We start from the raw sequence: 17,848 nt of genomic DNA, 5'->3' as shown, positions 1-17,848 counted from the left end.
ATATATAGAGCTTCCGAACTCACATAAATTCAAATTACAGCTATGCATGTATTTAGACTCTATAGCAATGGCACATAAGATCTATGGCATTTATATTTCTCTCAATATATATTTAGTCTTCAATTGTCTATTAGAATTATGGGGTGTTTTTCACTAATTAAAATTATATCTTGACATTTTTTAAAATTAATATATATATATATATATATTTTGACAACATTTCATAATCTAATTAGATTATAACTTGAATGTTAAATTGATATTTTTATCTATGCCAAAACGCCTTTTCATTAATAGCTGTTGTTGCTTGATTTTATGGGCTATTACAATTGAGATTTTCTGTATCGGAACAATATCAATCAATTTTGATCTAATTATTAAAAAATTAACGAAAATTATTGATGTAGACGTAACGAGATTGATGCGGTAGGTGACCTGAAAACAACGCGGCGTGTACAATTATACATGCTCATATTGTCGCACTGTCGTGTATTTTTGTATTTTGATTTAAAATTTTATTTTTTGGGTTATTTTTTAAAAATATATATATATATATTGAATTTAGAATAATTGATATAGATAAAATAGAAAAAATAAATAGTAATCCCAATATAATTAAAATGTATTAATTTTGGTTTCGGTATAAAAAATTCATTTGGTATATAACTATTTCAATTCAAAATTTATACTATTCAAATATCAAAATCTAAAACAATCACACTCTATCAATTTTAGTTATATTATAAACAATTTCAATCAAAATTTTGGTCTAACCATTAAAAAATTAATTAAAATTGCTAACGTTGACATAACAAAATTGACAGGACCGCTGACCTAGACAACACCGTTAAAGTGGACTTCAACATTCTCAAATTGGTACAATTTAATTTTTTACTATATATATATATATATATATCTGATAGTCATAAATCACATGCATTAAATATTTATATTATTTGCGATATTTGATTGATTTGGATTAGATTATAAAAAATAAAAATGTTTATTTAAATACCTGATTTGAGTATATATTATTTATTTATAATTTGCAGGTGAAAAATAAAAAATTGATATAATTAGTGGGAAAAGAGAACAAAAATGTCCAAAACCCCATTGTTACAAAATTAGGGCAAATATAAATGAAAGAAAAGAGAGAGCGTCACTTTATGCCACTTGCCGAGAAGAACACAGTGAAGAGTCTTAGAGAGAAACCGTGCAAGAGCATGAAGAAGAAAGATTCTTTCAAGAAGATTTCGAGTTCACCCCTACCAACATCATTCTCAGGCGATGTTTCTCTTTGTTTTTTTTTTTTTTTCTCCTATGATAGGAGTGCAAAACAACTTGATATGAATTTGAGAGAGTAGACGAATTAATTGCTAAACTAAATTAGGCGTCCATAATTGCGTTTTAATTTGGTTCAAGTAGCAACTAGTGACAGACATCATGAAATCATGGAATCAATTTTAAACAATTTCGCATAGTTAATTGTTAAATTGAATTAGGCTCTTTAAGTTCGCAAGACAGTTAGGTTAGACTGTCAAGAAATTAAGGAAGAGTTTGTTATTAGGCGCGTGTCGGTAATTATAACTAATTTATTTAGAAACCAATAAAATTAAATATTTATCGATGATCAAATTCACTACCCAAGTTGTCAAGTTCATTCATAAACTCGAAACTTATTTTTATTGAATTTATCTTTTAGTCGTAGAATTTTTAGTTTGTTATTTTATTTTTATTTCCTACTTCCAAAATATCCCATTTTATTATATTTATAAATTAAACAATCGAAAATAAAATATTTTTAACTCTCTAAGGAGATGACCCTACTTCATCTATACTACGTTATTTTTATTGCAGAAGTAAATTTATTTTATTTAAATTTTGCAGCGTATGACAAACCCATGTCACTATCAATTATTCTATATTCAATACATATATATTTAAAAAAGATACTCCTCCGTCCAAGGCTAAGTTTTTCATTTGACTTTTGCATTCAGATTAAAGTAAATTAGTATTTTATAGACGTATAGTATAATAAAGTAGTGAAATATTTATTTTACCATTGATATTAAAGTAACAGTAACGTGAAAAATAAAAAGTATGAATATTTTGATATTTAGATAAAAATTATTTTTTCCAAAAAAAAATAATGAGATTTTTTTGATTTGGACATACTAAGATGGTAAAATAAGAAGTTTACTCTTGAACGGAAAAAATATTTAACAAAAAAAATTAGATCAAAACAAAAAGAAACACGATTGTGTACAAATAAATACGATCGTGAACAACATGAACGTGTATAATTATATACAACAATGTTACTTTCTGATCAGCTGCTACATCAACCTCGACATGTCAATAATTTTTGTTAAAAAATTAAAAAGTGTATTATATCTATGATTTAATTTGGAGTCTTTTTTAACCTCACTATTGTATATATGCTCTGTTGAGTAATTTCTCGAGTCGAGTGCAACGGTTGACAAACCAAGTCACTCGAGAAAACTATAACGGACAAATTTCGACAAGTTTTATATAGCGTTGATAGGGTTCGAAAAAGTGATCTCGTGATCATCAACCACCATATCATACTAATTCGATCATTATCTAGCAAAAATAATACTCTCTCCGTCCCACATAATTTGTCCTTATTTTTTATTTACGTCCGTTCCATATAATTTTTTTTTTTCTTTTTTAGAAATATGATTATACACTTTAATCACATTTTAAATTTTAAATATTATAATTTTTTAATTAAACTTATTTTAATTTTAATCTATAATTTTTTTTACTAAATAATAATTATTTTTACTAATAGACTTTTTAATTACTTACTAATTAATAGTTACACAATATTTAAAAAATTTATTTATCACTGTATCAGAACCGTATATATATTATATACAGAAAAAATGTTCTTAACAAATATAGTGTATATATATGTTCAGGAAATAATTATTGAAATTGATCAAAAGAGATATACTACTCCCACGTCCACATACCATGTCCATGTTGCCGTTTCTGTCCATCTCACATACCATGTCACTTTTTTTTTTTAAAAATGATTATACACTTTAATCTCATTTTAAAATTTTTAATTTTAATTTTTTTAAATTTTAATTAAACTAATTAGTTATCTTAATCTTAATTTATAATTATTTTCACTAATATATTCTTAATTATCTATTAATTACACTCCTCCTAAAATACCGTGTCTATAGTGTAGCAAACACGGAACAGAGGTAGTACAATATATATAATAAATAGGAAAAATTATATTTTAGTCTTGTACGTAGTCCAATTTATCATTTTAAAACTCTAACTAGACTATGTATTGAATTGGTCTTACAGTTAATTTCTTTTTACAGGAATAGTCTTTAGACGTCGGAGTTGTTGATGCGACAACATCAGAAATTGTATGGATGACACGTTGAAAATATTTTAGTATGGATTATAACTTAGACTCTTTCAGTGGATAATCTCATAACTAAAAAGTTTTGATAGAAATGATCTTCAAACGTTGTCCATGTGTCATCCACACAATCTTCGGTGTGCCACGTCAGAAACTTCGGCACCTTATGACCATTTCTGCCAAATTTTTTTTTTTAGTTGTAAGACTAATCCAATACAAAATCTAATTACGGTCCTAAAACGATAAAAACAGATCATATTCTCGGCTAAATATTCTTAATTTATATACCTTATAAGAGATATTATTAAATGGGATTCTTTTATTATCAGTTTATTCAGACAATTAATTAGATTAAGTAGATAAATATTTTCCATGATGGCTGATTAATTACAAATGTTATGTAGGTGTAACAAACCCTTGAACTATGATTATAAATTTTTAATTAGGCTGCGGTTTACCATATCGAGGATTGAAAGCATCAAGAAAATACTGATTCGATCTCATCCATATGTACGAGATTAATCAAAAACATACAAAGAAGCAATTAAACACACAATTAATCAACCTATTCCCATTTTAAAGAGTACTCACTCCGTCTCAAAAATCGTGCAATATTTGTGTTTGGCGCTGGAATTTAGGTGGAAAGTATTAAGTATGATAATTTGAGATAATTTGAATATTAAGTGACGTGATTGGAGAGAGAAATGATTATTTGTTTTTTTTTTATTTGAGTGATGTGATGGGATAAAGTGAAGTGTACACTACAAAAAAAATAATATATTTGTAACGGAATTTCGTCCCTAAAATTCACGTAGCTAACGTAATTCCATTAGTAATTCCGTCTCTAATGTCATTAGTAACGGAAAAAGTAGATTTATAGACAAAAAATACAAAAATAATTTTTTCTTGTATTGGTATATTATATGTATATAAATATTATTAATTATTTCTAAATTTGAAAATGTTGCAGTGAGTTTGGGACAAACACTAAAAAAAATAATATATTTGTAACGGAATTCTGTCCCTAAAGTTCACGTAGCTAACGTAATTTCATTCCTAATTCCGTTTCTAATGTCATTAGTAACGGAAAAAATAGATTTAAAAACAAAAAAAATTTGTTAAAAAATAATTTTTTCTTGCGGTGAAACAAAAAAAAAATATTACAGGGTGTTTGGGACGGAGGGAGTCGTTTATAATACTTAAGAAGAGTTGACTTCAGTTATAATACAACTATGTTTATATCGTTATGTTTCTCAAATAGATAAATGAATTCAAAGTTATTTGTAACATTTATTATATATAAAAATAAAAGTACTACTGAATTACACAGGTTAAAGTTTCTAGCAACAGATTTTCGCCTTGCACTTCCGACAAGTTCTGGCACAGTGCCAAATCCAAAACCAAACTATTACCAACACAGCCAAAGTTTTTAATTTGATTAATTTAGAAAATTACTTAAAATATAAATGATAAAGTAAAATGAACTAAATTTTTTCCAAAGGCATCAACTAAAAAATATATAAAATTATTACAAATTTCAACTATGTTTTAATTTCATATAATTATATTTGATATTAGAATAATATATGATGATATATTTTTGTTGAGAAAAAAAAATCAAAATTCAATTAGTAGAAACTTAAAATTATGAGGCAAGAAAACAAACCCTTTGTTGTAACAACTATACTTGTGGGCAATGCAACATCATTTTATTCATTTATTTATATGTTTAAAATAGAACATAGTTGCGGATGCATCATCATCAGCATTTATTACAGTTTATTACAAGATGGGTGATTTCTTCCAACCTAATGTCGCATCACTAAGAAGGTTGGAACCATAGCTTTTAAGGATAATATTGGCATATATATATATATATATATAAGGCGATCCATAAAGATGAAGAGTCTATCGAAGCTTAAGGTTCTGGCTTCACAGGTGTATTTTCAACCTCGTATCGTCCATGGGGATTATGTGCTGGCAGTAAAACAGATTGGCCAACGGCTAGTGATGAATCATATTCATTCTCCGGCTCTGGCTTAACAGGTGCATTGTCGACCTCGTATCGTCCAAGAGGATTATGTGCTGGTAGCAAAACAGATTGGCCAACGGCTAGGGATGAATCATATTCATTCTCCGGCTCTGGCTTCACAGGTGCATTTTCGACCTCGTATCGTCCAAGGGGATTATGCGCTGGCAGCAAAACAGATTGACCAACGGCTAGGGATGAATCATATTCATTCTCCGGCTCTGGCTTCACAGGTGCATTTTCGACCTCGTATCGTCCAAGGGGATTATGCGCTGGCAGCAAAACAGATTGACCAACGGCTAGGGATGAATCATATTCATTCTCCGGCTCTGGCTTCACAGGTGCATTTTCGACCTCGTATCGTCCAAGGGGATTATGTGCTGGCAGCAAAACAGATTGACCAACGGCTAGGGATGAATCATATTCATTCTCCGGCTCTGGCTTCACAGGTGCATTTTCGACCTCGTATCGTCCAAGGGGATTATGTGCTGGCAGCAAAACAGATTGACCAACGGCTAGTGATGAATCATATTCATTCTCCGGCTCTGGCTTCACAGGTGCATTTTCGACCTCGTATCGTCCAAGGGGATTATGTGCTGGCAGCAAAACAGATTGACCAACGGCTAGGGATGAATCATATTCATTCTCCGGCTCTGGCTTCACAGGTGCATTATCGACCTCGTACCGTCCATGGGGATTATGTGCTGGCAGCAAAACAGATTGGCCAACGGCTAGTGATGCGTCGTATTCACTCCCAGACTTTGGCTTTTTTGGTTTGTAAGGAAATCTGTATAGTTTTCTTAGTGATGGAGTGTACTCGTTCTTAACCTCTTCAAGTGGTAGAATTACGGGTGAGGTTGAACGTTGGTCGGGAATAACTATGGGTCGAGCCTCGTATTGATGGATCAACGTTGTCAAGTCGAACAAAATCATGATATGAAAAAACATCATTACAAGTGAAGTGCGTAGTGATGCCATCGATCGTTTTCTCTCGTGGAAAAGAAAAGAATGTGTTCTTCTGGATGTGTAATTTCAGATTTCTCTGGTGGTATTTATAGATGCAATTTATTATGTCTCTTCTCTATCGAAAGCAACATTGTTCTAAATTGGATTACCTAACCTAGGAAATAATATATGATGTGGCAGTGCTTCATATATACAGGTTTCGTATTCTCATAAATTCGAGTTATTGCTGTATTGGCTAAGCTATAGCTATACCTAAAATCTACAATACTATTTTCTCTCACACGTAAATAAACAACTTATTATTCAATCTTTCAAATTTGCTAAAAACATTGCATTTGTTGTAAATTTGCAATGCAAATATAATAATTACTCAATAAAAAATAATATAGTAAATTAATTAAATAGTTATAATTTACATAATTTGTAATAAATTTTCGTAAGTACAAGTAGTAATATTTTTATTAGTTAATGGGAGATCCAAAATATATGTGGCAATTTTGTTGCAAATTTTGACTGTTACCCAACAGTCGAATAACAAAAAGTATTTATTGCAATAATTTCCTTAACAAATTAAAGGTATGTGGGAAATTTTATGCTAAGCGATTTCAGCCTATTTGTTTCATTTTATTTAATTTTTTTTTCCAAAAATATTGTTTTAGAAAAATAATTTCAATCATTTTTTTTTTTTTTGTTACAGTAGGAATGTTGGAATATATGTTTTATGGAGGAATTCTCATAAGGTTTGTTAATTGTAATGATAATAACCAAAAAATTAATTTTTATCACAACAAATTTTATAATTAATAACATCATTGTTATGGAAAAATTGTTGCGGTCGTATTTCACTAGATAATCATCATTTTATTTTATTTTTTAGAGACAGGAAAAAAATGTATTCAACCAACAACATTGTTACTTTCTTGTGTCCGGTAAATTTAGAACATTTGTGTCATGCACATAGATTAAAATAAATAAATATTTTATTGAAAAAAATAATAAAAGTAAAAAAATAAATGGAAGTATTTTTGAAAATTTAATTAAAAATTAAAGAAATAATAAGAAAGAAGATAATTAAAATAGTGACATTTGTTGATTTGTTGAATGGAAGATAAGAATTAAATGTTGATTTGTTGATTTTTTCCAAAATTTGTAATATGGTAAACTTATCGGCAAAAAAAAAAGTGAGAGTAAATTCAATATTGTTGATCAATGAAGCAATAGTTACCAAATAACTGGAAGACTCAAAAAATTATATAAGACAATAATCAATTAAACAAATTAATCTAAATAACAAAAGGTAGCCGGTAACAACAAAATAATTTTTAAAAAATACACAACCTAATAAATTATAAGATTTGAGATCAGCATTATTAATGTCTGCTTAAATAGAGCAACCTGCCTATTCACATTAGATTGAAGACGAGCACATTCCACATTAATTGCAGGGTAACGAGTGAGGTAAACTGTTTTTTTTTCCCGTAATTGGACTCCTTTATCATTTTAGTCCCGTAAGTGGAGCCTGTCGCAAACTAGTTCCATAAGTGAAAAATTTTTGCTATTTTAGTCCTCCGGCGCGGGAGACGCCCGCGTGGCTCGCCGGAGGTGACGTGTCCGCCAGGTGTCCCTCCAGGTCAGCGACACTTGGCGGACGTGGATTTATTTTTTATTTTTTCATTTATTTTTAATTTTAAATTTTTTTTAATTGGATCAAATAAAAAAATAAAAAAATACAAATATAATTAAAAATAAGTTTTAAAAAAAATTTTAAAAAATGAAAAAGAAAAATAAAAAATCCACGTGTCCACCAGGTCAGCGACATCTGGCGGACACGTCACCTCCGACGAGCCACGCGGGTATCTCCGGTGCCAGAGAACTAAAACAGCAAAAAATTTTCACTTATGGGACTAGTTTGCGATAGGCTCCACTTACGGGACTAAAATGAGAAGGGGTCCAGTTACGGAAAAAAAAACAGTTTACCCTTTAAATATTCAATATTGGAATAATTTTATTTTTATTTTTATTTTTGACGGGAGAATCCACAACTGCTAGTAGACTTTGGATAAATTTCGGACCGAATTTAATTCTCTATAAATTAGGTTGACAAGACAAATGACATTAAACAAAACCTTGTATCGCAAGTAAGACTGAAGGCATCGAGAATTGGAATAAATTGTTTTTATGTTTTGAGAATGAATTCTGTTTGTATTCTCTAGAATAATTGTAGGATTTAAACTCGGGTTTATTGGTAATCAGACATTAAGTTCTCTTCATCCATTATTTCATATTGTTATTTCATTTAAACACATAAAATACATCAAAAGTAATATCAAGAAGACACATTAATTAATAATCAACTTCGTATCGCCCGCACGCCCGCCGGCTAGCTGGATTATTTCGATGAAATAGAAAATATTCTTGGTTTGGCCTAGCCTACAGTGTTGGGGATGGTCTCTCTGCTGCTTTTGGGCACTTTAAGCATACGTCGAACCTGTGGCATAGAACGAGGTGCTGTTGCCGGGCAGTAGTCAGTCGTTTCTATTTTTGGGAAATAAGGATCGAGCCTCGCATTGATGGATCAGCGTTGTCGAGTCCAACAAAATCATGATATGGAAATACATGATGATCGCCACAAGTGATGAGGTGAGCACCATTTTATATAGTTTTGTTTTGATCTTCAATATTTTGTGTATGTATATATATAATTAATTAAGAAAATTTATAATGTGATTTGATTTTCTCAATGTGTAATTTCAAATTTCTCGATCGTATGATCGATATTTATTTCTAGCAACAGATTCTCGATCGCCTTGCACTTCCGACACAGTTATAGCACAGTGCCAAATCAAAAACAAAACTATGACCAGACATATATAGCCAAAGTGATTAATTCAGCAAATTAGTTATTATATATAAATGATAAAAGTAAAATGCAGCTGAACAAAATGTTATAACAACTACACTTGTGGGCAATGCACACGAGCATTTTATTAATTTATTTATTTGTGTAAAATATAACATAGTTGCAGATGCATCATCAACCATATTTATTACAGTTTATTACAAGAGGGATGATTTCTTCCAACCTAATGTTGCATCACTAAGAAGCTTGGAACCATAGTTATTAAGGATAATATTGGCATATATATAAAGGGCAATCGACCTCGTATCATAAATAGATTGACCAACGGCTAGTGCTGAATCGTGTTCATCCTCTAGCGCTGGCTTCTCAAGTACATTAGACCTCGTTTTGTATATGGGGTATGGGTTTATAACTTGGGAATGCAAATTGGCCATTGCCACTTAATTCATTCTTTGCATCTGGGGTTACAAGTGTATTATCAACGGCTAGTGATGAATCGTACTCATTCTCAGGCTCTGGCGGAACTGGTTTATTAACAACCTCGTATCTTCCATGAGGATTATTTGCTGGGAGCGCAATAGGTTGGCCAGCTAGTGATGGAGTGTACTTGTTCTTAACCTCTGCCAGTGATGTTGAAAGTGGGTCGTCAATAATTGTTATGGGTCGAGCCTCCAATTGATGGATCAACGTTGTCAAATCGAATAAAATCATGATATGGAAAGACATCATCACAAGTGAAGTACTGCGTAGCGATGCCATCGAACGTTTTCTCTTTTGGAAAAGATCGAAAAGGATTTGTTCTTCTGGATTGGATGTGTAATCTCATATTTCTCTTATGGTGTTTATATAGATGTATTTTTGTTAATCAAGTCTCTTATGTATCGAAAGTAACGTCATATCGTTGTAAATTGGATAGCCTAACCTAGGAATAAAATATGATAGTAGCAGTTATTTGTATGTACAGGTTTCGGATTATCATACATTCGAGTTATTGCAATATATGGGATAGCCTAACCTAGAAAATAAAATATGATGATTATCATAAATTCTGAGTTATTCCTGTATATAGGCTATAGCTATACTTAAAATCTACACTAGTATTTTCTCTCACACGAAAGATGGGTTTTATTGTTTTTCAAATTAAAAAAATATATATATATTATTCAATCTTTGAAATTTAGCATTTGTTGCAAATTTGCAGTGCAAATACAATAATTAGTTAATAAAAAATAATATATGAAATTAAATCATTATAATTTATGTAATTTGTAAGAAAACCTCACAAGTAAAGGTTGTAATATTCTTATTAGTTGATGGAAGATCCAAAATGTGGTCTAACAAAACAAGTATCACTATAAGCAAATTGTCGGTCACCTGATTTGTCAAATATGACTTGTTTTGTCGGACTTAGTTGTTTGAATTTATTAAGAATTATACCCTAAATTCAAAAGTGTTGAAAATATTAAAATAACCGAAAACACATGCAGTTTGTATATCAAATTTAATTAAATCTTAAAACGGATCATCAAATTAAATGAATCTATAATTTCGATTATTCATAAAAACAGAATTGTATGGATATAAGTATTCACATAATTGCAACTTCAATTCTGTATCATAATCACTACCGAATAATCTATCAAACTGCCAATTAAATGGACATGATTTGATATTGATCAAATTTGAACACAGATGCAAACAACATCGAATATGAGAAATTATAAAAAGAATCAGACCCAAACAATTCTGAAAATGTTATAAAATTTAATAGTAACAATATCATTTAATTCCGAAATACATACAGGTGTGCAATCATTAAGCATACACATATATCATATTGGATAATTAATCATCAACAACACATACAGAATTCAAACTTATACCAAATTAATTATATAATCAATCAATTTAATAAGTCAAATCACGAATGTGAAGGCATCAAACTGATTAGAAATAAACCTAAATTCCATTAAATAATGAACTGGATTAAGCAAAAATTCAAACCAAACCAATAAGAACATGAATCCGATCACGTACCACAAATTTGCCTATGGCTTTGACAATGGAGCAGATCCAAAATCAATTGCAAACTCCACCAAAATTATTAATACTAATAACATTAACCGCTTAGCAAATTCATATTGATTCATGCTAACACACAGTTGCATATAAAGCAGGCAATTCCTCTCAATTAATCTCCATTAATTAAGTAACCTTGATTAAATAATAAGATGATTTAATTAGGATACCCCTCCAAAATAATAATAATAATAATAATAATAATAATAATAATAATAATAATAATAATAATAATAATCGGTTCCGCATTAATTGAATATATATGACCGTGTTCTTCTCGTGTGTCGAATAAGTCGATTCTGATTACATATGATTTAATTCAATTAATTCGTTGTTGAAACTTATCGGAATTATACCCTGAGCTCTGTAGTGTTGAATATATTGAGATAAGAAAAAGTAAAGTTAATTAAATCTGATTTGAGGGTTTTGTGTTTTCAAAATATATTATTACAATCCCTCTAGAAAAACGTTAGGGTTTTTATCGTTACATATGAAAAGTAACGGATGTTACGTTTAAACTTGAATCACAACCTTAATAAATTATCGGGATTTTCAATATAGGATGTCCGCACTTACTAAATAATCTCAATAAATCTATAGATCACTTAATATAGCTAATTATAACCCAAATAATTATTTTAACTCACAATTGAATTTTTAATCCAACACTAGTTTGCAGGCTCTTAGATTCGGCCGGAGTTTATCCAGAACACGCTCGAAAAGTAGCTGCTCCCACATTATAAAATAAAATTTTAAAAAATAATAATAATAAAAGGCTATTTGTAGCTATTATCAAATTGTAACAATTATTCAATTTGTGTAAAAAAAAATAAAAAAATTGGTCAACTTCGTTGTGAATATTGATCGGTATCAAAATTCGAATAAAAATATTTATTACAACAATTTTCGTAACAAAAAAATAATGGTCTAACACTTTTTAAAAGAATGCGTGAATTCTTATGCTAAGCGACAATCAATCAGATGACAAGAAAATGGATTGATTAGGCCGTGGGCAGATCGGAGCAAAGTTGAGAACAAAAAACGCTTTGGGCAAATTGAAATCACGAACACGATTTCAGCCTATTTGTTTATTTTATTTTATTTATATATATATATATATAAAATGTTTTAAAAAATAATTTCAATTCTGGTGTTTTTTTTTTTTTTTTTTGTAATACAAAATTAAGTAAAAAGTTAGACCAAAAAATTAAGTTTTTACTGCAGCAAATTTCATAATTAATAACATCATTTGTTACAGAAAAAAATATTGTGGTCATATTTTTCGGTAGATATAGTATTTATTTGAGTGCATATAGCCAAAAAAATATTTTATAGCAAAAAAAAAAAAACAATTTTTCTTCTGTCCGAAGAAATGATTCATCGAAATAATAAGTCACCATTGTTTTACTTAAAAAATAAATTCACCAGCAATGAATATATTATTAAATAAATATATACAATAAAAAAAAATTATGAATAATATATTTATATATTTAAAATAAAAAATAAAAAATAAAAACAAGTATTTTATAAAATAAAAAATATACAACTTAATAAATTGTATGATATCGGATCAGCATTATTAATGTCTGCTTAAATAGGGCAACCTCTCTATTCCCATTAGATTGAAGGCTCACACCTTCCACATTAATTGCTTGGGGTAACTGAGTTAGGTCAAATATAAATATACAATTGGAATAAATTTTTTCGCTCCTCTTAGCGTTGCTTTGGATTGAATCTAATATTCTGCAAATTAGATCCGATAAGACAAATCACACTAGACGATCTATTTGTGAAAAGTAAAATCTGGAGGCATTATTGTTAATACTGGATATGAATAACTAGGTCTTTTGAGAGTGAATTGTGTTTTAAATTTCTAGAATAATTGTAGAATTTAAATTCGGATTTATTGTAACGAGATACTTTAAATTCTCTTTATATGTATTATGTTATATTGTTATTTCACATTAAATCTATAAAATAAATAATATTTAAAGACACAAAATACATCGTAAGTAATATCAAGAATACACTAAAATAATAATAATAATAATAATAATAATAATATTCCCGTCGGACCTGGTTCGCAAGGTATTAAATTCGATCGGGGGTTTACTCAGTGCACATTTTCGGATAGCGACTGCGGATTTTCACGTCATGAATACACTAAAAATTTTCAAACATTTAGGGCTTACCTATCATTATTCATTACTCTACTTTTTCATTCTAAAAGAAAATTACTAATTTATACTCTTATTTTAATTTTCATATATTATATTACAAATTAATTTTTCATTTTAATATTACGTTAAATACATATTTAAATCATTTTAAATACCTAATCCAATTCAAAATTTATTATTCTCAACCTTTAATCAAACTTTCTTTTTTTTATGACATCAAATATTTATTCAATTCAATTTTTTTCACTATTTTAAACCCCAAATCCACATCCAAACATTATTTGCCCGAATGTGTTAAAATTTATTGCACATTTCTTATATGTTAGTGGTTAGATACAAATGAGTTTGTCCATTTTGTATTTTGGGTGGATATGGTTTTTAATATTAGATATGAAAATTTTCAGTGATAATATAAAAAATAATACCTTGCATTAAATTGTTTATTTTTTTTTAAGTTGATAAAATATATATTATAATATTGTATTGATGTGTACATATATTATAATTTTTAATAATATTTATGGATCACTCCACTTAAAAAATATATTAAGTTAACAAACTCAATATTCAAATCATTTCTATTTGATATTATAGTAATAGAACAACAATCTCTCTTAATATATATATATATATATATTTGTTTCTTTTATGTTAATCTTAATTTCTATGAAATATAAAATCATTTATTAGTATATATTTTGAATGTTAGCTTAATTAAATTAAATCTGCATGTCTTGCCTTTGGGAATTATCATTAGTTAGGTAATAATGTTCATAGCTAATGAGCTTTTCTTCTAAACTGTACGTAACCAACATTAATCAACATACACGATTTATTTATTTATTATTCTTCACTTATTGACGAGAGGGATGAGCCAGTGCATCTCCAAATGTGAAGGGATACTTAATTACTGCTATACATAAGCATAAAATCGAGTGTATATATATATATAACAAGCTGTGAAACTTATTTAATTATTTATTGAGGATGTGTCATGGGATTATTAGTTTGATCAACACGTTCAATTAGTTGTGATCATCTTCACTGTTGAGTTCAGCCAGATTTTCCTCAGACATTTTAGGAAATTTTGGTCCATTGAGGATATCTTTCAAAATACCACCTGGACCTGGATTTCTCGAACCTCCCGGTAGGTGGCCATGCTCTTGATGTGTGCTGAAGAAATCTTTTTTCATTTCATCAGATCCAATTATGTCGCCCTTACGTTGAAGACTAACTGAAAGTGGGGCATAACCTTCTTCACTAATGAGCCGAGCTTCGCCAACCATTATCGAGACCAACAAAACCACAACGGGAAGAAACTTCATTGCAACTGGTACTGCCATGTGTTTTTCCAAGCAATTTAATTAATGTATATCGATCTTGGAGAGAAAGTGTGTGTTATTTATAGATATTTCGAAAAGTGGGAGTTGTTGAATTTCTTTGTTTTCACCACAATTAAGAAAATGATATATTACTTATTAGGAATTTAGGATAGCCTTTGTATAGAATGCAAAATAAATATTAAACCATCGTAGGTCCTGCGATGTACTGCAGGCATAGCGTCTGGTTGGGGAATTTCATGTTCTTATTATATAAAAAGCTAGGGTTTTAATTAAAGAAATATATATATTAGAAAAATAATTTCCTGCAATTTAAAAATTAAGTAATATAAAATAAAAGTGTAACAAATCCTAATTTATGTCTCCATTTGTTTTTCTCTCGAATGCGGACTGAGTAAACCCCAAGCGGAGCGCAATAGTTTGTTAAGTAAATCATTTTTAACAAGTCTTGTGCAATAGGGGTTTGATCAAAAAGACGTTGGCAGGGTTTAAACTGCAGATTTGCATTGAGAATTGAGATAAATAAGTGTATATTAGTTAGCTTTTAATGCATCATGCCGTAGCTCAAAAGGTGTATGAATTCATTAAGATATCTATTGTCTAATCTAATGGTTCATACTTCATATTAAAGATTCAGATCTAGATAGTATTTGTAGTGGAATTAAAGCTTGTGATTAGTAGTTTATTATTTTACAAAATGTAAAACTTTTTATAATATAAATATACTACTACTAGCTCTGAAATTTGGTGGATGTGTGCGCCGATGCCTTTTCGGTTGAGCCCGTCACACATAACTTGTCTAGTGTAACTTAAATTTGGATTGGGATTAGCCTTTGAAATATTAAATAATATCTTGTCAATTTGCAAACTAACAAATTAGTTTTAATCATAATAATTATTACTTTGTTGTAATCACATATTTAGACTTAATTGATATTCAAGATAAAATGACCTAGGCGAGCACATATACACTTAAACTTTAAAATTGAAATTACATATATTATTAAATCAAGTTATAACTTGCATAGGTAGTTGTTGGTGTAGTATGTTAATGTTATAGGAATGGTTAGAATATTTGATTATTAGGAATTAACCAACAACATTATGACAGAACATGAAATGTAGAATATCAGCAAATAATTTGAATCAATACAATATATACTGTATAAATTGGTACCATGTGCATCTTTTAATATTTTACTCGTTAATATACTTTCTTTTTTTTTTCTATGAAATCAATCGTTATATGTATTGTTAGTTCATTTAATGCATTTACATTATATTATTATTTATCTTCTATCTTTCGATTATACATTATGTGATATCTGTCTATATTTCATGTATTTTCAGCACAATGCTAATTAATCTAAATCAACACTACACTATAACCGCCCCCTAATGTTATGAATAATTGCATAATAATCTCATACTTTAATTGCACTAGCGATGCTATTGAGATTTGAAATTTTAATATTTTGAGTTGCTACATGAATGATGCATTAAAAGCTATCCTAATATGAACTTATTCAACTCAATTCGCAATGCAACCTGCTGCGATTGGTGGAGTATTTTTGTATTATTTATGTTTCATTTTTTGTTGATTTTTTATGTTATTGGATATAATGTTTTACATTGATTTATATAAAAAGTTGTGAAGAGACTATATAATCATTTAAAATCACTTGGAAGGTAAATTACATTTAGAATATAAAAAAAAATAAAAATCTATATCTCATAAGTAGCATATAAACTCCCCTGTATAAAGACCTTTTGGAAGAAGTTAAAAAACTAATAAGTTTGTAACTTAGGCTTTGTTTATTTTATGATTGTTTTTTATCTTTTATATTCAATCATATTCGGTTGGGATATGAAGCCTGATTATATCATAAAATTTAGGGATATGATTTGGATATTATGTTTTAGATTTTAGAGATATGATTTGGATATTATTGCAAAGGCTTATGCTGTAAATATCCATGTATTCTCACTTTAACATGTCTCTAGTAAAATTCCTGGCTTGGCAGCGCCCCTAGACGGAGATTATCGTGATCGAACTGGGTTACCAAATTCTTGTATTCTTTTGTCTTTGTTATCTCATCTTGATTTCCTGGAAATTTATGTAACAAGTGGTATCAGAGCCTAGTTCGTTGGTAGTGTGGATTGAGAGGAATCGGACATTGGGTCGTTGTGGGAATCCCTTATGACCTGTGGAGGTGCTTTGTGTCGAAAGTCTCCTGACGGTGTTGGGTCGGTTCCGACTGGTAGGTCAGGCAGTGAGTCCCTTTGTGATAGACGGTGCAAGGTTTCGGCAAACGCAGCGGAGGAGATATCCGATGTGCTCTCATATCAAGTGAACCTTAGGTTTGTTTGTTTGTGGGAGTCAAGATGGATGAAGTCGAGTAAAAGAAGATCGACAGGAAAACGATGAGTGCGGTTTGACTAACCCTTTAGGAGAATGTCTCGACTGAATTTAGATCTGAGCCAAAAGAAAATGGTGAAGATCAAGAATGGTCAAAGTTGAAGCCGAAGATCACGGACAAAGAAGATGCAAGTCAGGTGGTATATTGGAACTGCAAGGGGCACTTGAAACGACAGTTCATGGCGCCGGAGAAGAATCAGGATTCAGCAAACGCAACGGATGAAATATCCGATACGCTGATTCTGAGCGTCAGCAGTCCAATGGAGTCATGGATTTTGGTCTCAGGAGCGTCATTCCACTCATGCAGTGATTCGGGAATTATAGAATCCTATACTACGTGTAATTTTGGTGTTATCTATCTTGCAAATGAGACACTGAAAATTTTAGATAAATGAATGATTCGAATCAGAACACCGAATGGTGGGGAGTGGAGATTGGACGAAGTATGTTGAAGTGGAAGATGAAATCAGTCTTCGAGTGGGAGATTATTAGGATATGAAGCTTGATTATATCCTAAAATCTAGGGATATGATTTGGATATTATATTTTAGATTTTAGAGATA

The sequence above is a fragment of the Andrographis paniculata genome, unplaced genomic scaffold (genome assembly GCF_009805555.1).
Source record: "Andrographis paniculata isolate CXL003 unplaced genomic scaffold, ASM980555v1 Contig79END, whole genome shotgun sequence".
Lineage (NCBI taxonomy): Eukaryota > Viridiplantae > Streptophyta > Magnoliopsida > Lamiales > Acanthaceae > Andrographis > Andrographis paniculata.
Note: the sequence above shows the minus strand (reverse complement) of the source record.